This window comes from Vulpes vulpes, chromosome 12, assembly GCF_048418805.1.
Source record: "Vulpes vulpes isolate BD-2025 chromosome 12, VulVul3, whole genome shotgun sequence".
Lineage (NCBI taxonomy): Eukaryota > Metazoa > Chordata > Mammalia > Carnivora > Canidae > Vulpes > Vulpes vulpes.
The window spans coordinates 49971221-49997801 of record NC_132791.1 but is presented as its reverse complement, the minus strand read 5'-3'; the positions used below and the strand labels follow the sequence as shown (position 1 = coordinate 49997801).

At 45.4% G+C, this 26581-nt stretch overlaps 1 long non-coding RNA gene across 1 annotated transcript; it reads left to right on the top strand.

Annotated features, from left to right (window-relative positions):
* Positions 1-1360: 1360 nt before the first annotated feature.
* On the top strand, positions 1361-26130 carry LOC140594897 (uncharacterized). The gene is made up of 4 exons (XR_011996174.1): positions 1361-1596; positions 3076-3210; positions 4509-4715; positions 26067-26130. It is a non-coding gene; the product is annotated as an uncharacterized lncRNA (long non-coding RNA).
* The last annotated feature ends 451 nt before the right edge of the window (positions 26131-26581 follow it).

Sequence of the window (26581 nt, the reverse complement as noted above, 5' to 3'; positions counted from 1 at the left end):
AACACTGCACCAAGTAGTATCAAGTTGGAGAGAAATGTATGTACTTTCAATGCTATGAGTTACAAAAGCAATCTTATCAGCACAAATGGTATAGCAGTGAAATAAAGAGTCTAATTTAGCTAAATATACTGTGTGAATATTGTAAAACTCCTGAATAATATGTTTGAAGAAAACAAGCCAACAAGAACCTTAAAATATTGAATGTCAGCCACACACTATATTGGTTAAGATGATTTTAAATGCAAGAAATATTAACTCCAACTGACTTTTAAAGTAAGGAAAATACTGATCTTGCATAACAAAGCCAGGAGGTAAGGCAGGATTTGGGGTTGATGAAGCTAGAGTTTAACCATGTCATGGTGGAGCCATATTTTTTGCGCCCATGGGGACTGCCATCCACAGTATCAGAGACATCCTAAGGCTGGTGTGTGTCATGGTTCTGTGATGCCTCCAGTGACAACTGGAGACACAAGCTTCCCTGTTCACATCCACTGAATTACGGAATCCTAGTCCTTTCCTTCTCTTCGATGGACAAAGTCCACCCATGTGCCCCCTTCCTAAATCTCCTGAGCCATAACCATTGCCAGGGACATGCCATGTACTTCTTTGGTAACAAATCATCATTTACTCCTGGGCTTGTAGGAGCCAGTTAATTTACTGTATGTTATGGGGGAGGAGGAATAACTGAACAAAATTGGGATTGTGTTATGAAAGAAAGAAGAGGAAATAGCTGCTAAGTGAAAAAGCCATAGTGTTTGCCCCACTCATCTTGATGGTTCCCAACGTGTAGACCCACCTGTCTTCCATGCATATGCTTCAGCAAGCCTGACACATGCATGAAAAACTCACTCACATGCCTCAGTCTCAGCTGCAAGATCTCTGCATGATGTGAAGCCTTTCCCTTCAGATCTGATCAGTTGAGAGAGGATCAGGAGATATCTGGGTTTTGTGGGCTGAGTTCATACCATTTGGGAGTCCTTATTTAAGAAAAATACTGATTATAAATACAAAATTAAGTACACAAAAGCACCATTTACTTAGAATAAGAAAATAAATCACAAGAGATTATAAAATTTAAAAGGCCCAAATATTTAAAAAATAGAAAAAATAATACATTATTATATAATGAACATGTTTACTAATTAACTCCCTAACTCATTATTTTCCTACATTTTTTCTGTTTTTTTCATTGCCTCTTCATATGACTGATTTCGTGATCCAAATGATTACAGAGATAATAGAAAGATAATGCCACCTTTACTTTTTTGTTTGAAAGTTTAGAAAATTCCTTTCACCTTTACAACTTCTTATCTGTAATACAATTGTAACACTCGTCACTTTTTCTTATACAGGTAAATCTCCTGCTTCGAGATGAAATACAGGAGAATTCCAGCCCTTGGTCTCACAGGACACAGGTCACATTTCAGCTTCCATGGCAGCCAGTTCAACCTGGTCCTTGGCTCCTCCAGTCTTTCCAGCCCCACCACACTCAACCAGGGTTGGGATGAGCAGGTGGTGAGAAATCTTGAACCATCCTGGCCTTCAAACAAGGAGCAGAGCAGCCTCTCCATGGGATACTTCTCCTTTGGGTTAAAGGTAAGGTCTTGTATTATCCGGGTTCTTCAGAGAAACAGAACCGATAGCACGTGTATATATACATCGAGGAAGAGATTAATTTTAGTGAACTTTCTCACATGATTACAGAGGCCAGCAGGTCCAAAACCGACAGGGCAGGCAGGCCAGCTAGAGACCCAGGGAAGAGTTGATGTTGGAGCTTGGAGTCCAAAGGCAGTCTGGAAGAAAAATAGCCCTCTTCTTTGAGGGACCTTCCATCTTTTTCTCTTAAGACCTTTGAATGATTGGGTGAGGCTCACCCACATTAAGGAGAGTAATTTGCTTTACTCCAAGTCTACTGATTTAAATATTGATCTCACCTAAAAATACTTTCACAGCAATGTTTAGACTGATGTTTGACCAATATCTGGGTACTATGACACATTAAAATTAACCAGCACAGCTTCAGATGCTAAAAAGTGTTCCAGAAGAGATGAGGTGTTTCTGGGGGTTGGACACGTGTAGAAGTAGGGCTGATAGCCCACTGACCCTCCCTGAAGCATTAGGGCCATGCTTGGGTGTAGAGAGTAAAACTCCAGTTTGGACAATATCCTCTGCCTCCATGCTGTGTCCTGTCTCTTTGATGATAGAGGTCTCTTGTAAACTTAGTAGTTCCATGTCTTTGCTTCTAGGAAATGCAGTGGGCACTCACATACCCAGAGTTGGGTATCTTCTCTGCTGCTGTGCTGTGTTTGCCCCCCTAGCAGAAAGTTGAACCTCCTTACCTTGAATCATTTCAAACCAAGGGCTTCATTTGCAAAAGCAGCAACAATAATCCTCTCCTTACCCAAGCTTCATTCTAGATACAGCTTCCCAGTGGAAAGGGAGTACTTATAAGAAGGTGGTGGAAAGAAGCCTGTGACAACAGGCTTTTCTTTCCCCGCAGTGTTACCTATTTCTAAGTCTTCTTCTTCTTCCATGTCCAACTTTAGCTTGGAGTGGAGAATCCAGCCTTTCTGACCTTGACCATTTCCAAATTATTGGCCCTGCATTCAACTTGGATTGAGCAGAAAAGGCCTCCTTTGAATAAAGCTGCATCATCTTCTCTCTCTGCTATTAGAGTTAAGCTTAAACTTAGCTCTTGTGAGACCTCGCTGAAGGCTGAAAGAAGTGGCTAAAAACATACCAACAGGCTGCGTTTTCCTACCACATCCCATGCTGAGCCAGCCTCTCCCAGCACATTGTCTCTGCCCTCAGGTACAATAAATAGCGGTACAGCATAGTGTTTCCCCACAGCATCACTGGAGTAACTCATTTGCTAAATGGAGTAACAGATCCTCCAAACTGATGACCACAGAGGACTGGGCCATGCGGGGAGTGACTGTAGTCTAATCTACAAATCTGTGCTAGATTCTCAAAGATGTGAGGATTACCTTGAGCTGCAAGTAACAACAGCAGCTCCAACAATGAAACAGAGCCACAGTGGCTTAAATCTGTAAGTATATTTGTTGTTAATGACAGATATGAGTCTGGAGACAAATGATCCCAGGCCTGATTCAGAGGACTAGCAATGACAGGGCTCCATGTCTACACCCTGGATGCGCTTGGCCTTTAACCAGAGTGATGAGGTGATCCTGAAACTCTGCACTTTCTTAGGTAAGTACAAGGATGGCAAAAGGCTCATTCCTCCTGTGATATGCTTTCTTTTATTATGAAACAGAGGGTCCCTCAGCGGATGTCAGCTTAGTCCCACTGGCCAGACTGGGTCACACACCCACACCGGGCACGGTCACCAGTGGGGATGCCTGGGATGACCTGGCCAGCTTAAACCCTCCCACCCACTCCCCAGGATGTGAAAATGCCAGGCTGTGAGCTGATTGCTGCCCAACTGCTGCCAACAAACTACAGCTCTGTCTGTAAGGAAGCCTGAATGATGGCTGAGGGAGGGGTGTCTGCCACAGAGCTCTAGAAGGAAGGAGAAAGTCTGAAGAGTAGAGAAGGTGGCGCCCAGCAGATGTTAGATTTTTGTACAATCCTTTTGGAGGCATGCTAAGTAAGGCTTGAAGACCTATATCCAATTTCTGATCCACTGACTGAGAGGTTGTAGTGTGAGGTATAGACAGCAGAAAACAACCCTCCAAGAAAGGGAAAGCAGAGAGCAAAGGAGTGGGATATTAGGGAATCGCATGGAAAAGGAGAAGGAGAAATTGAAGCACACAGGGAGGCAGGAGCAAGACTTTTTTTTTTTTATGATTGTGATTCTCACAGGGAAATGATTATGGAGACAGAATCTCAGCAATTTCTTTTGAGGAAGTTGGGGGCCATCAGGAGTGAGGGAACCCGAAGGCAGACAGCCTGTGACCAGGGTTCAGCCCAGGTTGTGGGGGACCTGAAACTTGTACAGTAAGAAGAGACTTCCTAAATAAAAAGGAGGAAAAAAAGGTACAAATTGCATAAAATTCGGTTTGAAAGTGGATGTTTATTTAGAAGGCAGAAAGGAACACATATAAGTCACAAACTTGAATAATATATCAAGTATTCCGAAAAAAAAGATACGGTTTTAACTGGCTGACATGTCATTAAAGAATGACATCTTTAATCATTCTTCTTGCACTTTTTGCCTGTATACTCTGTGCCCCCTCGTAGTACTGGCAGTGTTGTGCTGTTTTTTTATAGCAAGCCCAGAGGGTAAGTCAGTCATTGAGCAGAAGTGGTTCACAAAGGATGTTCTTTTAAAAACAAAAACAAAAACAAAGGATATTCTTGATTATTGTTGGAAGGCATGAAACCCATGGCTTCACGCTCAGATGTCCTCACTGTTTGTTGATCTGCTTCAAGCTTGTGTCCTAGAAACATGAGTACTCCTTTAAATTTTATTTCACAAAATTCCATTCAGAAAAGGACAAAACATGCCCGGCATAATTATAATTCCACTCGGGGTATATTCCTGACAGGAGGCAACTTGCATTTTGACAAGATGTCACTGGGAATGAAATCCTCTGCTTAGAATTTTGCACATGTGTTGGAGAAGTTTTTCTGGATCAGCTTCTGCCTCTACATTGGAAGCCTTGTTCCCCCTCCACTATTTTCCACTTCTGATGCCAGGCCCCTGAAGCCTGTATCTGGGCTGGTAGCCCACACCTTTGCTGCTGTGAGACCAGGTGAGTTGGAGGGCATGGCAGCAGTGAGCCTGGGTACCACTCAGACACCAGATGGCTGGCAGTAACGATGCACAGAGAGGATGGCACAGTCTGTAAACATATCTCACTAGACTCGAACTAACTGTGTTCAGAAGCCAACTTCTCCTTAGCCAGATCCCAAAAAAGTTCTCACAACTACTCTAACACTGCCTGAAACAAGAGGAAAAGCCACCGAAGGAAAGTCGCAGAGGGAAGAGACCAAGATCTCAACCGATTGTGGTTCCCATATCTGACTTTTTTCCAATTTCACAAAAACATAGGACAATGTGAAGACATAGCCAAGCCCTTAAGACCTAAATCAGAACCTAAATCTTGAGCTTCCTTTCCTTTAGGTAAAACTACCTTCTTCTGGAGGGAACAGAGGGTATGGATGGGATGATGGGGATCACTAATAATCACCTCCTCTTCTTGTTTACCCTTTGGCCCAGTCCTGCCACTGGCTTCCCGACTCAGGTGCCCCTCTGTGACCAAGGCAAGACACCATGCTGTTGACCTCTGCTGTCACCTGTATGTGTCGTGAACTGGCCCCTCAAGGCTCTGCAACTCCATCTCTATGACGTGTTCTCTGATCTCCAGAGCTCAGCTCACTTCCGTTTTCTTCCTTTGATGCATCAGTGTACCTCTTCCAGCCCTCCTACAGCCTCTGGAAACACTCACTTAGACTCTCAGATCCCTGGAGGAGGGACAAGAGCTGAAACCTGTTTTTCCTCTCTGCATTTACTACTCCATCACCTCAGTTGAGAGGAGAGGAATGTAGTATAGAGAGAGGAGAGCACATGCTCAGGTTTACCAAAGGCATTTGTTATAGGTCTGAGTCAAGGGGCCAAGTCTCCACCCTCCATCCAATGGACTTGATCTGCACTGTGATCAAGTCTAACCTCACTTTTGGGAGTCTACTCTTTTTCTTAGGATGTAAGACTCATTGGGAGATATTCTCAGTGACTTAGAATGATTTAGACAAGCTCTCTCTTGAGTTATCATGATTGAGAAATGAGGTTTTTCTGTGAAGATCTACATTCCACCTTTCTTCCACCGATCTTTTCATCCTATAATTCATCTAAATATACAAAGCCCTAGTAGATATGACTGTATAAATATAGTGAATTATAATTTGAATCAACTTTGTGAATTATATTTTGAATCTTTGCTCTTCTTTTTTCTTCAAAGGAAAATCATTGGTTTTATCAAGTTGATGGTGATTCATACTCAGCCAGTGACGTTAGATCTATCAGTAGCAGAAATGAATATATTATGAGTGTTGAAAACTGAAGTTGGAAGACAGAATTTGAGTCTCAGAGCACTCCAACCTGATTTACATCCGAGAAACATAAAATTCATTTGGGCCAGAATGGAATGAAAAACACCTAACTAGATGTATAATAAATGCCTCACTGAAGCCTCAGGTTGTCTGTCAGTGGAAATGAGCCAGCAATGACCAACCTGGAACCTCACGCCCCCGATGGCAGACTGGGGCTCCCTGAGGCCATGAAAGCCAGCATTTCCCCCCCACCCCCAGTTTTCTCAGTGCTTCCTTGAGGCTTCACTTGGGCACTGCTCACAGACTGTCCAATGAACCTGCTGCTTCCCCCACAGTTCTAGTCTTTTGTTTCTCAGACTCCAGCAAGTTATATTTTCTTATCACCAAGTTCTTATCTCCTAGCACTCTTGCTCTTTCTTCTTCTCACCCCAAGACAGTTTCAATTCCTCCATCCTCACTTCCTTCACATCCCAAAAGGGCCAGCTGAGGGATTACATTCATTCTAAGGAGTGAGGTTAACAGTCACAACATCTAGATGAAAGGCTCCTAGATGGAGAGTAGACATGTGAGTCCTTGATTTAGGCCTACATTGAATTCCTTTGGTAACTGTGACCAAGTCCCCTTGCTTTTCCCTTAAAATTATCATGATAAACATACTTTCAGAGTCTCCAGAATTCAAGTAACACATTAGCAGACAGAGAGCTGGCCAGATTTGTCTTTAGAAATCCATACTGTTGGAGTGCTTGGCAGGCAGCTCAGTCGGTTAAGCGTCTGCCTTCAGCTCAGGTCATGATCTCAGGGTCCTGGGATATAGCCCCATATCGGGCTCCATGCTCAGTGGGGAACCTGCTTCTCCCTCTCCCTCTGCCCTTCCCCCTCCCCTTGATTTCTTTCTTCCTCTGTCTCTCTCAGATGGATATATAAATTTTTTAAAAAGAAAGAAAAAAGAAAGAAAAAGAAAGAAAGAAGAAAGAAAGAAAGAAAGAAAGAAAGAAAGAAAGAAAGAAAGAAAAAAAAAATCCACACTCTTTATGTGAAGCTCACATGTTGCTTCTAGATCCAGCCTCAGCTTTGTGCATCCCACCTTTAAGCTTTAGACCTTTCTTCTGCCAAATCCTAATAGGTCTAGCCCATCTTCTCTAAACCTTGATTCTTCTTGGTTCTTGTACTCTTCTCTTACTTCTCCCTAATAACAAAGTTGATGGGACCTTTAGTTCACTTTATTATAGCCCACTTTTGGGGTCCTGAAAATCTGAAGCATGACTCTGGCCAATGGGGAAGATACTCTGAGATCGGTCTTGGCCATGGAGCAGGTGTGGACAAGTGTTGGGTGAGCTGCACTGAAATGAGGGGTAGATTTTTTTTTTTTTTTTTTTTATTATGAGGGGTAGATTTTATGGCATCTTTTCAAGTCTGACTTTGGTTACTCCACCATTCTGCTGCAGATGGAAAAATAAGATCTAGAACAAGAAACAGACAAGGCCTAGAAACAACACCTCTGGAAGGCAGCAAGCCCCTCTCTCTGACTCCTGGAATATGTGGAAGAGCGAGCATGGTAAGCACCTGCTGCTTTCCAGGCAGGACTAAATCCTTCCCAGATTTAGGCTGACTGCACTCAGCTTTCTAATTTAACAGACAGACCATCCTTCTCCAATCATACTGTAGACTCACAGGTGTCAGATGCAACTTTGACCTTTTTTGTAGTATCGGATATTTCACAAATTCATCTACTTCTCTCCCTCCTCCCTATGCCACCTTAGTTTGTTTATCCAGTCACCTAATGAAGGACATCTTGGTTGTTTCCAGTTTTTGATAGCTATGAATAAAGCTTCCATAAATGTTCACGCACAGGTTTTTGTGTGAAGATAGGTCTTGAATCCACTTTAGTAAATATCTCAGAGTAAGATGGCTGGATCATTTGTTTAGCTTTGTAAGACATTACCAGGCAGTCCTTCAAAGTGGCTGTGCCATTTGTGCTCCTATCAGCAATGAAGGCATTCTTGTTGATCCAGGCTAGCATTTGGTATCATCAGTTTTCTCTGTGTTAGCCATTCCAATAGGTATGTAGTAGTACCTCATTATTTTTTTCATTTGTAGTTCCCTGGAAACAGATAATGTTGAGCATTTTTCCCGTGCTTATTTACATTTTTCTTTGGGAAGGTGTCTGTTCAGATCTTTTGCCCATTTTTTAGCTGTTGTGTCTTTACTACTTTAAGAGCTCTTTGTGTATTTTTTACAGGTTTTTAAATTTAAATTCAATTTGCTAACATAGTATAACACCCAGTGCTCATCCTTTTTGAATAAATCCTTTATCAGATGTGTTTTGCAAATATTTTCCATCAGCTTTTGGCTCTTTTTTTTTAATTTTTTAAATTTTATTTATTTATGATAGTCACAGAGAGAGAGAGAGAGAGAGACAGAGACATAGGCAGAGGGAGAAGCAGGCTCCATGCACCGGGAGCCTGACGTGGGATTCAATCCTGGGTCTCCAGGATCGCGCCCTGGGCCAAAGGCAGGCGCCAAACCGCTGCGCCACCCAGGGATCCCTGCTTTTGGCTCTTTTGTAAGATTATTGTATGATTGCACCTCCTCCTGGAGAAGTGGTTGCTTCTCACCGCCTCACCAGGCTTTCAGCAGAGCCGCTATCTGTTTACATTATCTTAGCTCAGACACCCTCTTCCCCAAAGAGAAGGAGGGGAGGGAAGAAGATATGAGGGATGAAAGGAAGCACTGTCTTGCCATGCTAGCTATTATTATTGTTACCATCATTGTTATTTCTGGCATCTAGAACTGCCTGCTGCTTGACTGCTTCTCTGACCTCTCTGTCGCTTCTTCAGACCCTGGGTATCCCAACATAAACACATTTCTCTTTTGAAGTAACCTGATGAGCCTCTGGCCAAAACAAGCTGATGTCCAATCCCGTCCCTGTCCTGATCTCCTTCCCTCAGTGGGACAAAGACAACTTATGCTGCAGGAGGAGAGGGAAGCACCATTCAGGTGCAGCTGTTTCCATAGGAAGCAGAGAAATACAGAGTTTGACACCCACCATTTCTGATGGCTTCTTTTTTAATGACAAATGCATTGAGGAAGAAGGCAGCTTTGAAGGGTGTCTGCTGGGAAGGACCTGGCTGAATGGCATGCAGTGAAGTTACTGGGAACATGTACAGAACTGAGTCAGCAGCTCTCGCTGTTGCTGCGTCCCCTAGGCCACCTCCCCTTGCTCCTGCCCTTTCTGTTCCATCACCGGGGCTGAAGGTTAGCCCTCCTGACTCAGGGGAGGTCTGGCCAGAAGACAGGGGGCCAGCCTGCCCTTCCAGCATCCCTGTTTAGACACACCAACCTTGCACATCAAAGGAGGATGAGCAACTTCACTTTCTGCCCTGAAGGCCAAAATAAATAGACATCATAATGCCAGCCCTTAGGGAAAGGAGGGGGTGCAGCACCAGAGCCCTTTCATCCAGTTCCTTCATATTAGCATTTCAAATCCAGAGGGCTGGATGCTTTTGTTCATAAAAGGTCACAAGAAGAGCACTTTGACTCCAATAAGCATTCTTAAACAGTCACATGGGTCAGGCCATTCCCAAAAGGTTGGCTTTTGCAAAGCCACACCACACAACAACAAGAAACACAAAGGGGCCAAGAGTTGGCAAGTTCAAAGTTCTTTGTCTAACTACCCAGAGTCCACTGTTTTCCTCCAGAATGAGTTTTGAATTGTGGTCTTGTTTCCATTACATACTGGCAGGTGACCCCCCGACCCCGCCAACACACACATACAATGTGGGGTCTTAGTTTCCTCCTTCTACAAAGTGAGAGGTTGGGCTGCACTAGAACACACATCTCCAACTCTGGCTCCACTTTGGTATCACCTGGCAAGCTTTACATTTTTAACTTAATGAATGCAGATTTCTGGGCCCCATGCCAGGCTTGCTAAGTCAGGGTCTCTGGCTGTGGCCTGGGTCTTTGCTCATATTTGGTGAGCTTCTGTGGATATGCTGAAGCATCCAGCTGGGTACCCATCCAAACGCCCTTTGGGAGCCACTGAGCCGAATGACCTTTCAGGGCCCTTTCTTCTAGAACTATTTTTAAAAATACTTAATTGTGTTGTAACAACATAAAACATAGACATTTTTAAGAAAAATCAGAAAAGTAGAGCAAATAGATATTTTTGATGATAATTACTCGACCAGCCAGGGACATCTCTATGTTATCATTTATGATAACACCTATGTACACATAGGTTCCTAGGATTTTTGTTTTTGTGCAATTATAACCACATTATAAACACAAATGTGTATCTTGCTCCTTCACTTAGCATTATCTTATAAACATTTTTCCCATGTTTGTTTTCCCATGTTAACGTGGCACTCCCTTTTATTAGGCATAACATTTGGCTGCATGAAATGAACCACTTGCAGAGGGAGGGGAGAGCAGGGGGTGGGCTGTCTACCCTTGTTTCCTGGCTTGCAAGCAGCCCTGACACCTCGCAAGCTGCCCACGGACTGCCCTACTTTAGCATTTGTGCCAGGTGAGGCTAACCCACGAAGGCAGATATTGCTGTGCGAAGGCAGCCTTGCCTCCTCTCCATTGCTCTCTGCCTCCTCTCCTGAGAACACTGAATCATTGCCTCCGTATTCCAGAGTTTGACTTATACCAATTGCAAGTAAATATACTGAGGAGATATGAAAGACACTTCAAACTATCAACCAGACCAGGACTTAACAAAGCACAACTTGTTGAGATAGTTGGTTGCCACTTTAGATCTATTTCTGTGAATAAGAAAGACACCTTAACATATTTCATCTACTCAGTGAAGAATGACAAGAACAAATCAGCTCTCGAGGTTGATAGTGGTGTTCACCAGGAGAGGTGGAATTGAGATTAAGACTTGGATGTTCAGATGTTCAGACTGTTTACTGTTTTTTCACACATAGAAATACTTCTTGTGTATTTTTTTACAGAGGATTTCTCTGGTTTTGTTTTCTTTGTTTCTTTTTTTTAAAATTTTTATTGGAGTTCAATTTGTCAACATATAGCATAACACCCAGTGCTCATCCCATCAAGTGCTCCCCTCAGTGCCCATCACCCAGTCACCCCAACCCCCCACCCACCTCCCTTTCCACCACCCCTTGTTCGTTTCCCAGAGTTAGGAGTTTCTCATGTTCTGTCTCCCTTTCTGATATTTCCACTCATTTTTTCTCCTTTCCTCTTTATTCCCTTTCACTATTTTTTATATTCCCCAAATGAATGAGACCATATAATGTTTGTCCTTCTCTGATTGACTTATTTCACTCAGCATAATACCCTCCAGTTCCATCCACGTCGAAGCAAATGGTGGGTATTTGTCGTTTCTAATGGCTGAGTAATATTCCATTGTATAAATAGACCACATCTTCTTTATCCATTCATCTTTCGATGGACACTGAGGCTTCTTCCACAGTTTGGCTACTGTGGACATTGCTGCTATAAACATCGGGGTGCAGGTGTCCCGGCGTTTCACTGCATCTGTATCTTTGGGGTAAATCCCCAGCAGTGCAGTTGCTGAGTCGTAGGGCAGGTCTATTTTTAACTCTTTGAGGAACCTCCACACAGAGTTCCAGAGTGACTGAATCAGTTCACATTCCCACCAACAGTGCAAGAGGGCTCCCCTTTCTCCACATCCTCTCCAACATTTGTTGTTTCCTGCTTTGTTAATTTTCCCCATTCTCACTGGTGTGAGGTGGTATCTCATTGTGGTTTTGATTTGTATTTCCCTGATGGCAAGTGATGCAGAGCATTTTCTCATGTGCATGTTGGCCATGTCTATGTCTTCCTCTGTGAGATTTCTCTTCATGTCTTTTGCCCATTTCATGATTGGATTGTTTGTTTCTTTAGTGTTGAGTTTAATGAGTTCTTTATAGATCTTGGATACTAATCTATCTGATATGTCATTTGCAAATATCTTCTCCCATTCTGTAGGTTGTCTTTTAATTTTGTTGACTGTTTCTTTTGCTGTGCAGAAGCTTCTTATCTTGATGAAGTCCCAATAGTTCATTTTTACTTTTGTTTCCCTTGCCTTCGTGGATGTATCTTGCAAGAAGTTACTGTGGCCAAAAAGAAAACCATTAAAAAAGAAAACCATAGCCGGGGGCATCACAATGGCAGATTTCAGGTTGTACTACAAAGCTGTGGTCATCAAGACAGTGTGGTACTGGCACAAAAGCAGACACATAGATCAATGGAACAGAATAGAGAATCCAGAAGTGGACCCTCAACTTTATGGTCAACTAATATTCGATAAAGGAGGAAAGACTATCCACTGGAAGAAAGACAGTCTCTTCAATAAATGGTGCTGGGAAAATTGGACATCCACATGCACAAGAATGAAACTAGACCATTCTCTTACACCACACACAAAGATAAACTCAAAATGGATGAAATATCTAAATGTGAGACAAGATTCCATCAAAATCCTAGAGGATAACACAGGCAACACCCTTTTTTAATTTGGCCACAGTATTTTCTTTGTTTCTGACTCTGTTAGTTGTAAACTTGTGTAAAATAAGGTTTCCTGGATTCAAAAATATTTTAAATAAAGGTGATTACTATTTATATGCATGTATCTCTCCTATCTGGGTACTGGTATGTACCATACCTGTGCTCAAAGGCCATGCCATTCCAATGTCCTTTCCAGGAGTAGATGAAGGGAGAAACTGACCTTTGACCTAGAAAACTTCTGATCGTTCCCTGTCAGTTTTCATGCACTATGGCTTGTTTGGCCATCCGAAGGGTTGCCATGAGCTTTGGTATTAATTGGTGAAATCTCAAGTCTGGGAAGCTCCTTTACCGACCCAGTCACAAGCTCCTTCAGACTAAGGAACAGGCAGAAAGCTCAGGACTAGGCTTTGGGCAGAGAAGATACTCAAGATCCAGTGGATTGGAGAGGTACTGTTTCTTCTCATAGATGGCACAAGCCAGAGAATCCAGCTAAACCATGCATTCTTACTGGAGGAAGCTGAGACTTTTCTCAGAGGAAAGGACTCAATCTGGCATCTTGCCGTGAGTGTGCAGCAGAGCATGTTGGCTAGGGCTGGCTGCCTGCCCGATTTTAGACTGAAATGTTGATTCAGACTGTCTGTGACGGGGGCTTTGGGATGTTCCAGGAGCTCAGGATCTCCTGTCACTCCTCCACCCAACCGCTCTGCCTCAAAGGCCATGTCATTCCAATGTCCTTTCCTTCCTTTTTCCCTCCCTTACTTCTTCTCTTTCCTCTTCCCTCCCTCCTCACTTTTCCCCAAAGTTTTCTGAATGTCAAACAAATGGCAGGTAAGCTGCTAGAGATTCACTAGGTTCCCCCACCCCGGTCACAGGGACAGGCCAGCTCACTAGCTATTTCTCTACCAGCGTGATGAATACATGGTGGCTGAGGGAACCAGTGGTACACACCAATCGTAGACTTGCAGAGTAGAGTGGCTTTCTAGAGCCTCTAAGTCAAATCCTGAGGACCAAGCAGGAAATAGCCAGTTGAAGCCTGAGGAGGAGAAGGAGAGCCTTCCCTCCTGGCAGAGAGGACAGCTTATGCAAAGGGCTGCAGGTAAGAAAGCACAGGACATGCCTGAGGGACTGCAAGCTATTCTGTATGTGGGGCCCAAAGAGTACACTGGGGTTGTGCTTGGATGTGAGAGTGAGGATCACGACAAGACAAGAAGTAGACAAAATGGAAGGGCTACAGGTTCTAAACGGCCTTAACCAAACCCGGTGATGAGGAGAGGAGAGGGGCACATTCAAGGTATGCGCTGGGTGTGTTTGTGGCCACGGAGGAAAGCGTGGAATGGCAGACAGAAATTAAGTGAGAAATGGTGGTCCAAGCCAAGGCCAGGCTGTGGGGAAGGTAAGCCATCAGGAAAGATCCCTGGTAGGGCACCTCCTGCCGCAGGACTGCAGAGTCCTTGGTGAATGCCACTCACCGCTCGCAGACTGCACCCAGAGGCCCCAAAGCAGGCAGCGAAGCTACACAGCTCAAATTGCTAAGCCTTAGCCCTCTCTGGCACCCGGCCCGTCAGAGCCCCCGAGGCCTGGAAAAGCTGGCTGGCCTCCACGTGACACATGCCTTCGGGCTTCCTGCTGGATGGAATCTGCTGCTGGTCAGCTAAGCTTCGGAGGTGCAGGTCACTGAGCACTGCTAGGGGGAAACATGTACACCGCTGATGACAGTTCATTGAATTTTTGAGACCAGGGGCACCTGGGTGGCTCAGTTGGTTAAGCAACTGCCTTTGGCTCAGGGCGTGATCCCAGGATCCTGGGATCCAGCCCCTAGTCGGCTCCCTGCTCAGGAGGGCCGTCTGCTTCTCCCTCCTCCTCTCTCTCTGCCCTTGCTCATGTGCGCTCTCTCTCTCTCTCTCTCTCTCTCTCTCCCCCTCTCCCTCTCTCCCTCTCTCCAATAAATAAATACAATCTTAAAGTCTTAAAGAAAAGCGGGGGGGGGGGGGGGGGGGGGGGGGGGGGGGGGGGAGAAGAACACTGGTGTTTTGTTCCTCCTTGTTATGTAAATAAAACAGGTGTTTGTAAATACAGGTTTTAGAAGATAATACCCAATTTTTCTCTCACCTAAAAATCCACTGGTACAGAATGGTTTTGGTACCAAGTCATACTTAAAAATTGCATTTTACTGTAAGTTATTTGCCTTCCTCTGACCCAGCCGTTCCATCTTGTCTCAGAAGTGTGAATGAAGTGCAGGGCCCTGGGGAGAACACAGGTGCTAAGTTCACATCTCCGGGGAGGGCCAGAGTCCTGGAACCTGTCCCTGGTAGGAGTGGCATCCCCCAGACCGCTGACAGAACTCTGGCAGCAACAGTCTCTGCTCTAGCAGAGGGCGGAAGACCCCAGTAAAGTAGGGATGGGATCAGGAAAAGGCTATTATATTTAGCCATTCTCCTTGGTTGTCGTCTCTATTCTTCCGGCACCTACTTAGGCAGGCCCCCAGATAGGCACTGAAGGGATAGCGCACAGGCTGGTTAGGGTTTGAGGGGGAGAATCAGACGGTGTCTGGAGGAGAACTTCCCCAGGTGGCACAGCACTCTGATGGTCCCCGGCAGCAGGGCTGGGGGGCAGCAGCAGCCGAGGACCGGCTGAGAAGGAGGGCCGGAGAGGCCCGGCCTGGCCTGACTCTGCACCAGGGGTATCCCGGAAGCCACCAGCTTCCTTGTCTCTGGACTCAGAGCTTCTAGTCAATTAAAACCCAGTGCCATGGGTTTTCTTTTTCAAAGCATCTAATTTATTAAAACTTAAGTGCCATGAATAAGCGTTTTTGTTTTATCATGATAAATAACGGTCTAAGCTTTTTTTTATAAAAGTAATCTAATTGAAGAGTTCAGACTTCGGTCTTTATGAAATTAGCATAACTTGGGTCACACACTAATCCTGGGTGACCTCAGCTATAACTACCTACCAAAAATCAGATTGCTGGACATTATCAGTCATTTGGATTTTGTTTGTTTGTTTAAATCTGCAGTCATTCTGTGACTAAGGATGTCACAGAATCGTTTCATGGGCATCCAGGCCAGCTCATGTCTGTTCTCTGGATACAACGATGAGGTGGCAGTCTGGAAATAACAGGAAGAAAAGAGACCTATGGCCACTGAGTGACTCCTTCACATTTTGTCTTTGACCTTCACCAAGAGTCTGGGAGGCAGGTTTTCTCCCCTTGTTTTATACCCAAGGAAACTGACACTGTATAGGGGGTAATGTAGCCCGTGGAGGCGGGTGGGCACAATTCTGGGGTGACTGCCCATGACCCTCATTCTCCTGTAAGTCCTTCCCTTTCAAGGTGATGGGACAGCACTCTCATAATTAGGTTTTGTTACATGAAGAAATAATTGTGCAGATGGTATGAAGGTTATAATCATTTGACTCCGAGGTCCTCGAAAGGGTAACTCCCCAGATGGACCCTTAAATAAGATGTGGTTTATGTATACAATGGAATATTACTCAGCCATTAGAAATGACAAATACCCACCATTTGCTTCAACGTGGATGGAACTGGAGGGTACTATGCTGAGTGAAGTAAGTCAATCGGAGAAGGACAAACATTATATGTTCTCATTCATTTGGGGAATATAAATAATTGTGAAAGGGAATAGAGGGGAAGGGAGGAGAAATGGGTAGGAAATATCAGAAAGGGAGACAGAAAATGAAGACTCCTAACTCTGGGAAACGAACTAGGAGGGCGGGTGGTGGGGGTGACTGGGTGGCGGGCACTGGGGGGGCAACTGACGGGATGAGCACTGGGTGTTATTCTGTATGTTGGCAAATTGAACACCAATAAAAAATCAATTTATTATTTAAAAAAATCTGCACAGAGAAGGCAGAGAGAGAAAGTAAGGGGTCAGAGGGACGAGGTCAGCTGGACATGAGGGAGACCCTCCCTTGCTGGCTTCGAAGTTGGGGAGGCCAGGTGGAAGCATTCCCAGCCGCCAGCCAGCAACAGAGTGGGACCGCCCTCCCATAACCTCCCATAGCCTTGAGGGACTCAGCTGTGCCAGCAACGCGTCTGAAAGCCCTGAGCCCCAGGAAGGAGCGCGCACCTGCAGTGCGATCCTGTGAACCTCTGGGCGCGGAACCGGCCTGCTGCCCTGAGCTTCCGGGGCCCTGGAGCCAGGAGATGAGGAGCAGGTGCCCTCTGGAAGTGCTTCACTTGCGTTAACTGCTTGCACCGCGGTAGGATGAATCCCCAAGGGGAGGAACCGGAATTTAACCTGGAGGCTGTGGGCGCCGGGGTGGAGGGCGCCCCAGCTGGTGGAGAAGCCCCGAGGGAAGGGGGCTGAGCTTGGCCGGAACCGCTCAGGAGGCCCAGCGGGAGGGTGGGCAGGCAGACAGGAGAGGGATGGGAACCCGCCACACCCGGTGGAACCAAGCAGGAAGGAGAGTCCATGGCGAGGGCTTCGACCTGCAAGCGGGGAAAGTCCGAGCTGCGGTCCCCAGGACGCCCGCGTCGCTCTCAGGCTGAGGGACCTTAGGAGGTGAGTGCGACATGTCTGCTATTTCCGCCGCCGGGCTACCCACCTGTCTTCTTCTGTGCTTGGATCCGGGGAGCTGAGTGGAGGGAACGAGGAAGTGCAGGGGTGGCAGGAACACACTTGGTGTTCGGGGATGGTCTGGCCTCCTCTGCTGCTCTCTGACCACAGCTGTGAACTGCAACTTCGGCAAGGTTGTTGTGTCCTCTTACTGCACCCATGATGGCCAGCTCTGGTGTGTCCCTAACATTCATGACTCTGGTTTAGTTCCGTTCTCCAAGGAGCCACGGGTGGGCGAAAGCAGTGACAGGCACACACGATAAATCTGAGTTGCATTAGGCAGCCTGGGGAACCCCGGACTACCGGTTGCAGAGGGCACAGGGGGCAGGTGGAGCACAGCGGGGATCCGGCCAGGCAGGGACGGCGGGCCTTTCCTGCTGGGACCCAACGGTCAGGCCAGTTCTGTAGCCTGGAGAATAATTTCTCTGTTCTGCTGGCCCTGCCTGCCCAGAGATCTCAGGAAAATAGAAAGGCAGCTTCACCAGACAGCATTCTGAGCTGCCTTCACATGCATGAAATCTCAAGCTCTGTGGCTTCAAATGGCTGTCGTGCCTTTGGTCAATTCTTTTCATCTCATTTAATCAGATTCATTCCACAGACACTTCCTGGGCAGCAGCGCTTGCCGGACAGTGTGTTAGGTCCAGGGGCCCAGCAGGAGCCATGGGAGACCTGTTCCCAAGTTGCTGACCGGGGTTGGAAGCTGCATTGACCCTCCCTGGGGTGGAGGGCAGGGCAGGAGTGACAAAGATTAGGAAACCATCTCCAGAGGGAGGCAAAGGGAATTTAGCTCCTGGGAAATGAGGAAGGCACCAGAAAACATCAAAAGCTTCCCTTTTCCAAAACATTCTGGAACCCTCTCTGCTCAGAGAAACTGTTGCCTCTAATGAATAACTGTCAGGCTTCAGCTGGGAATTTTATGCAGGTTACCAGAACCAGTTGAGAGAGAGCAACTGTGCCAAGCTTAATTGGATACTTGGGACTGAATTTCCATGAATTCTTTGCCTTAATTGCATAATGGCTTCTTTTCTTCATTAAAATTTGACATAATAACATCATAGGCAATAAAACCTGTCAAAAGTCATTGTGGAAAGGACTGTGTATTTTCCTATAGCAGACATCTCTTTGCTAGTTTCAAGGTTAGAAGTTTTTAATCAAAAAAAAAAAGTTTTTAATCTGTTGTAAAAAAGGAGTTAAAAAATGAGCGGAGTAGTGGAATTGTTCTTAGTATCTTGACTGTTTTCACAAGTACATCAGTCTGCTCAGGCTCCCAAAACAAAATGCCGTAGAGCAGGGAGCTTCAACACTGGAAGTTAATGTCTCACGGTTCTGGAGCCTCAGAATCCTAAATGGAGGTGTCAGATAGTTCAGTTCTTCTGAGAGGCCTCTTCTTGGCTTAGAGACAGCTGCCTTCTCACTGTGTGCTCACAAGGCAGGGGGAGGGAGGGACAGAGAGAGAGAGAGAAGCTGGTGAGGACCAGAGGGCATGGTGCGAGCCAGTGAGGGAACTCTGGTGTCTCTTAACTCTTCTTATAAGGCTGCTAATCCTATCATACTGGGACCCCATTCTGTGACCTTACATAATCCCAAATCTGTCCTTGGAGGCTGCGTCTTCAAATACAATCATATTGGGGGTTAGGACTTCAGCATATGAATTGCAGTGGACTCAATTCAGTCCATAGCAATGGACATATAGATCTGTCAGACTCATCAGTTTGTGTACTTGCAATGAAGGCAGTTTATTTAAATAAACTATACCTCATAAAATTGTTTTTTAAAAAATGGAACAGGCTAGAGATAACCAGAACTTGATCCTGTAGATTTAATACAGACTTAAAAAAAAAGTAAATAAAAGGTTAGTCCTCATTCTAGAATTGAATAAGTCACTTGTTGTTCAGGGTAATAGTGGGAGCAGGAAGTGCCACCCTTCCCCACATCCCCCAGTGCCCTGGGCTTTTATCTACCTCTCTGTGACCTGGTCCAGAGGGTAGGGCTGGATGCGGCCTCCATGCCCCCTGAGCCCAAGCTAGTTCCTCCTTTCCCCCAGTCAGCTTTGGGCACTGCTAACCACTTGCACCATACTTGGTTGCAAGGGCTCCCAGAACCCAAAGAGAAGACTGACCACCTACCCTTGCATAAGCTGTTTCCAAAGAGCCCTGGGAGAGCTGTACAGTAGATGAAGGGGTTCAGGTAGCCTTTGGTCAACTGTGCTGCCCCCATCTACACCCTCACGCCCCCAGAGGCTGGTCTGTTCCCAAAGGGCTTTACGGTTCAGTGTTTCCTATGCTGTTCTGCATCTCCTCATGACATGTGGTTTCTGTCTTAGGCTCTGCAGACTCAGTGTTCAGATCATGTACTGGTAGACGGTAATAGCTTGCATGACACAGGGTTGCTTCTGAAGTTAACAGAAGCATTCCAGAGACAATGTCTGAGTCCCAAGAAATCTTGATGCTTTTGATCTAATTCTAGCCTGTGTACTTTAACCATGCCAGGGGGATTTCCCTAAAACCTGGAGTGGGTCACATCACTTGATCGATTATTGTCCTCTGTTACTCATTCCTATATTCATTCAGAAATTAAATATCAAGTTTCTGCTGTTCAGGAATGAATGAGACATAGCTCCTACCCCATAGAAAACCACTGTATAGCAGAGGAAGATAGACTTTTAAATAGATTAATGTCACAAAGGGCTCTAAGTGTTTTAATGAAAGTGATTATAGGATTTAGCAGAGCCCAAAGGAAGAAGCTGTCACTTTTCCCCAGGAAAGACGAAGGTGTCAAGGAAAGCTTCAAAGAAAAAGTGACCCTGAGCAAGGTTTTGAAATGAGAGAGTCGAGACATTCCTAGAAGGGGAAGCAACATTGAGCAAAGACATAAAGCAATATTTGTGTGCTTATCCCATCTCACTTATAAGGATGAGTCTCAGAAAGGTTAAAGCTTGCGCTTGGCCATACTATCCATATTGTGGGAAAGAGCTTTTATGAGGTTTCATTGGAGGGGATACAGCAAGAAACATGCAAGTGTAGGAGTCTCTCCACTCTTCAACTGCAACTGATCTTTTCAAATCAACAACTCAATCAAATATACCTACTATGCATATGTGAGAAAATATACCAATGAGTTTTTTAATGCCTCAAAACCTATTTGTTACATAGGAAAGGAGACTTTGCACAGGCACAAATAGTTAAGTCACCCTTTCAACTTTGCGATGTTAGCTTGAAAAAGAAGAGGATCGTTGTTTTATTTTCCTGATGACAAAGTGCAAACATTACAATAAAACCAGTCTTATTGACCTGGTACTTAGCACTTGACGAATGTTTTTATTTATATTTTCTTATGAACAATATAAAATGAGCTCTGACCCAAAGGTAGTTGGGTACTGTTCTATTTGTACTTACACTTAGGTCATATTATATGAGTTGTTATTGTGAGAAAGGTCAGTCTTTGCAGTTGGGTCTACCATGTAGATTGTCCTGTTTCCTGAAGAGGGACCCCTGAAACCATAAATGAGAATCAATACTCAATCTACTTTTATGCCAAGAAGCTTTTCACATAGATGCCTGGCTGTCAGAGGAAAAAGCAATCATGAGATCCAGATAGATAATGTCAGCATCCTACATGCCATTTGTGGGTTAAGCGAAGGTGAATCAAGTCATCTCAACTCAAGTCTTTACATTTCCCCTATAGGCTTTGCTGAGCTGGGCCAGTGGTATCCAGGTTTGATGGTATCCTGGACCATAAGACAGGAATTTGAGCATCACTTCTCTTGGATGGGAGAGAGGGCAAGAGCCCAGGAACAATTCTTGCTCACTGATCTCAACCCAGAGGTCCCATCCCCAACTCACTCCCCAGGTAACCAACAAGACCTCTGAAAGCCTTACTTGGCCCTACAAGGGGAAGTTTCAGGTCCCATATTCCTACATATAAAAGTTGGGGGATCAAGAGTACATTTTACTAGATTTTTTCAGTGCCAAGGGATCCAAGAATACCACTTACCAATAATAATACATCACTCTCCATATAAATGTCCATGAGAAATAATGTACAGAACAAAGATAAAGGATTCACTTTAGTATTAGCTTGGCCTTTGACTCTGAATTCCAATATAAAGAGTGCCAGTAAACTGGACTGGGCTGTGGGTAGCACTATTTTCTCCCATATTAGTTGAACCCACTCCCCAGCCCTGGGCCAGGTGCAGATGCCACTAGTCAGTTGCTGTATTCTGTTGATCTCAGATCTAGCCTCTGACTTTAAGTACAAAATGTAAAGAAGTAACTTCTAATTCATAAAATTAGTATAATGATTAAGCCATTAGCCAGTTTTGGCCTAGAGGATGAGTGAAACTTGCTTTGTACTATCCTGGTCTGGGCGCTTCCCACTGGCTTTTCCTGCTGTTCTAAGCTAGACTGCGTACCCATAGATTTCATGCTATGAAGGAAAATGTCATATACTTGGATTTGGGTTCCTGAAGCTCAGCCACGTACCTCCTCTCCTTCCTTCCTTTTTTCTTGACTCCTACCAACCAAGTGATGAGAGAGCATTGCATTCTCTTGGTCTTCCATTTGGGTTTTTCCCTCACTCTGATTTGAGTTATGCCCTTCTGCTTGGGTTATCTTTTGTTTATCCTCTCCCTGACCAGCTCATATTTGCTAATGGTTTCCATAAAAATCAAATCTCAGAAAGGTTACACAGAGAGTAATTTAAACCTTCACTCTCATTGTTAATAACCCACAGAGGCTTATGTGCCACATGTGCTATCTCTTACTCTGGTGTCTCTTAATTTATAACTGAAAATGTTGTCACCCACTGTTGCAGGGTTATTTTATGTCCCACTATCTCATGGTGTCTCTGAGGCTCCTGTTAAATAACATTCCTCTCAGCAAAGCCTCAAACCTCTCTGCTTCCAGTAGAAAATTTCCTTTTTCTGCTTGACTCATAGCTCCCCTTGGATTCCCAGTTAGGGCCTGAATCTCCATTTATTGCCCTTGAAGGAAGTTCGGGGAAAATGCCAGTGAATGGACTCTCAGAGTCAACTAATAATTTTTGCTTCCTTAGAGGATGGTATTCAATCAGTGTTTCCCTCTGACTCCATTGATTGCACTCTGAGGGGGGTATTAATCTGATTGGTCAGATTTTAGGGACTCATTTTTCCAGCAGGTGATAAGCCTCAAGAGTATAAACAAACCCTGGTGGACAGGCAGTTTCTCTCGTTGATTCCATCCACCCTGTAGCTGACAGATACGTTTCTTACATCATAATAATAAGATTTAAGGTTTGGGTGCTAGGGGAGTAGACGGTGAGGAATAGGCAAACTGCTCTGTGTCATCTTTTGTCTAAATTACTTAGGCTCCACTAAGTCATTGCACATATTCTGGGATGATAGGTGTCCTGAATGTCCCTTATCAGGACACTTAAATTAACTCTTCACAAGCCTCTAATTCTCCAGCCTTACCTTCTTCTGAGCCATCCTGTACTGGAGGCCATAGTGATTTTAAGAAATGTGCATCTGCTCCTATCTCTGATTTTGGAGAAGGACACACATCCAGAGCTGTGGGAGAGAGGGCTCAGAGAAGTGGTCCTGCTTAGAGGAGAGTGACCCCAAGCCATGACTTATTGGAGAATTCACATTCTGATAGAGAGTCACGTGCACTTCAGCATCTCCAGCAGGGAGGTGGTGGATGGTGGGGGGTGGGGGGTTCAGGGAGCAGGATGGTGAGAAGAAAAATAAGAAGGAACTAGAACACAGTTTTTTTAAAGTAAAAATTGGAGGGTTTGGCAAAATCAGTCAACTCTTATAAGATGACACATTTTGAATTCTTAAGTAAGTGCATATGTGGTTGCCTCCTGAGTGGGGAATTCTGGGTCCACTCATGGACAGGACCATGGGGCTTTGTGCCCCCGCAGGGAAGACTGGTTTGTTCTCCTTTGTGGGTGAGGCCAAGAGCAGGGCATGGAGGGTACAGGCTTCCCCACATCCCCTTCCAGGATTCTGTGCGTGATGAAGCAGCAGCTCAGAGGTAACTGCATGGGCAGGAGCTTCCATTCCTTAGAGGTTCAGCTGGAGGCAGTCGCAGCCCCTGCCAGCACTGGAACATCAGAAGCCCAGGCCCAGGGAATGGAGTGCAGGTGCAGAGGAGGCAGAGTGGGACCTGATGTCAGACGTGGGAGTATGAAATGAGGCCGAGCTGGGGCAGGGAGGGTGGAGGGGTCTGGAGGCTGAGGCTAGGTCAGCTCCACAAGAGACATCTAATCTAAGCAGCATGAGAAAATTGGAATTTGGGGTCAGATTCAAGGGCAAATAGAGCTTGTTGGGAAGTCAGGGCGAGCTTTCTCCAGTGAGGAGAAAAATCACTTCAAGGGGATGGAAGGCCAGAGGCCAAAGCCATCTTCAGTCTCCCTCTTCTGAGAATTTCTACCTCCTCTGGTCTTAAAGTTACAGACATCCAAAACTAGTGTCTGGTGTGATTGAGGTGCTGGCCCCAATCATGCTGTCCAAAGACATTAGCATTAGGTGGGGAACCTGGGCGGGTTCTACATCTCAGCAGAGGGAAGAATGCATTCACTACTGGTGGTTCAGGGTCACATTGAGCACCACAGCCCTTCTTTATATCCAAAGGATATGCATTAGCAAGGGTCTTTTACTTAACAAACATTTTAAATTTTCTATCATGGATTTGGAGGGAGTCGTTCATCCTGAGGCATCATCCACGAAATTTGAAAACCACAAGTGTGACCAGTGTGCAGGTAGCTTTGCAGATAAACAGAAGGTGCCATGTGCAGCGTCATCCCTTCCTCCTGTCTTTTATGAGTATCTACAGAGCACCTTCCTGTGCCAGGATGACCTTCCTCTGTGGGGTGGACACCCTGAGACAGGCTTCCCAAACACTCCGGCATGCTCTCTCCAGTCTTCTACTCTCCAAGGATCAGTAGGGCTGGCTGACTATTTTTTACAAATTTTGAATTTGAGATTAAAAAAAAAAAGTACCATAAAATGGGATTTTCAAGAGTCAAAATAACCAGCAAAAGGTCAAGATACCATCTTCATGACAGAGGAATGCCAGATAAGCATAGTGTTTATGTTTTTTTTTTTTCCTTTCCATGATATCTCTTTGCTCCTAGAGGAGAACTTCATACAATTCTCCCATTTTAAGTGATATGTGATCCAACAGGAAAGAGAGGTGGCCAGTCTAGCTTCACACTGAGAGATCTGACCCATCCTCTTAATTTTAATGTCCTCAGCTTGCAATGCCTTGACTTGACTTTGAACATCAGCAAAGGAATTCTCTTATCATTTGGTGCTTGCAGCCTAAACTGGGAACCATCAGACATCATAAAGAAATCCCCCATCTCTGATGCTAGAACTGGCCAGGGTGTTTGTTAAGGAATAACTCTCTCAGGCACCTGCGTGATTCAGTTGGTTAAGTGTCTGCCTTTGACTCAGGTCATGATCCTGGAGTCCTGGGATCAAGCCCTGTGTTGGGCTCCATGCTCCACGGGAAATTTGCTTCTCCCTCTTCCTCTGCCCCTCACCCCTGCTGGTGCTTTGTTTCTCTCTCTCTCTTTCTCAAAAAAAAAAAAAAAAAAAAAAAAAATCCTTAAAAAAAAGGGAGGGGGAGGGAATAACTCTCTTCATTTTGCACAAGCATTTCCCCTGTCTGAAATATCAGTTCCTAGCCCTGGGCCATTGCCAGCTACAAGGAGAAGTATGAGAATAAGGCACAGGTGGCACCCAGCCCTGCTTTCCTCCATGATCTGCTTGTGTGGCCCTCCTCTATCCAGGGCAGCTGGTATACTAGGAAGAGCATAGTATTTGGCAACAAAATCACTCAGAATCAGATCCTACTACTGGCCTGTGGGCTTTAGAAACAAGATCCTTATCACTGAACCTACTACTTTGTTGGAAAGATAAAATGAGGTGACAGAAAGAGAACATCCCTATTATAAAACTGGATTTGAAGACCCACCAATGTGCATAAGAGTAGCTTTGAGGATAAAATTAACCAGACGGGGTCATGTGCAGCCTCTTTTCTTCCTCCTATCCTCCACAAGCTTCCTGAGCATTTCTCTGTATCAAACACAGAGCTAAACCCTAGAAGCACCGCAATCATTAAGAAAAACATGCCTCTTACCCCACAGAGCTTAGATGTAGAGCCAGCATCTCAAAGTACACTGTGCCCTGGCACATGGTAGCCCTTCAAAAAATGGGCGGTTATTGCTGATTTAATTACTGAATGCCCTGAAGACAATTGTGCTCCTTTAGCTTTGTGTAAATCCACTTTTTCCAATACATTTCACTTACCCTCGTTTGGACACCCCAGCCAAGGAGACAGCAAGAACCACTGTGCTTTCCTCTATAATTGGTACAACATGCCCAAAGGTCAAGAAAATGTTCATTATTTAACTAACTACCTTTAGCAAAACTCAGCTTCCAGGTGAGATGTCTCTGACCAGCATCCGGCAGCATGAGTAGCGTATTGAAAATCACACCTTGAACTCAGAGCTCTGGGTACAGAGAGAAAAGAAAATGAAGAAAGGTCCTTGCCCTGCTCCTGAAGGCTGGGTTGGGCAGGGGCAGTCCAACAGGACGATGCAGGCGGACCCCCCGAGGATTGCAGGTGCAAAGGGAAAGAGAGCTCAGGCCTGCCCACCAACACCTCCTGTTTGCCTTCCCCATTTGTCTGCTGAGAGAAACACCCGATGAGGGTATTCGAGGAAAAAACAAAAAGCACATGAGCCCACAAAGTTGATTACTTGGCGTGGCAGGGTGGAGGCGATTTAACAGCAGGTGGAAATACGCTCCTACAGTACATGAGCTCCGCTGTAGTGACAGTGGAATTGTGAAGCATTGTGAAGTGAGGCTGCGACTGGCCAGCCCTCAGCTCCTGGCAGCGGTGCCCAAACCCAGCCTGATGTAATTAAAACAGGGGAACCTCCTTCCTGGGAGAGAATGTGCCGGGAAAACCAAATAAAATAGCAGGTTCTCAAAATGGATTTCCTTTTCCTTCCTAGTTCAAGACAACGCTGATCAAGGGAGCAGGATCCATTCATCGTGTATCTAAAAGAAGAAAGCCGGTGTCTCTGATGGTGAGGTGAGGCCCCAGGCCCTCCCTGTTGAGTGGAAGCTCTTCTATCTTTCAGGTCACAGGACGGCAACGGAGCCCCTCCTCACCATAAAACAAATGCAGCAAACCCCTGCCAGATTTCACTGCTGCGTTCTATCAGAAATGGGGCCAGCTTTCAGGACAGAAAATCTGGAAACCCAAGTAGGAGAAACCTCAGATGGTTTCTAGCTTAGTTTTATTCTCATTGTTTATAAATCTCATCCAGGTGGACATACCCATAGCACAACCGAATTCAGTTGTGTCATAAATGACAGACAAGCCAGGTGGCAGGCCACAGGCACACCTCCCTCAGACCTAGCCCCCCTTGTGGCCCTCTCCTTCCCCGCAGGCCTGGCTCGGCTCCCTCCTCAGGGCCTGCCCCCTGCATCTGATGAGGCTCTCTTTCTGCAGGTGCTGCCTTAG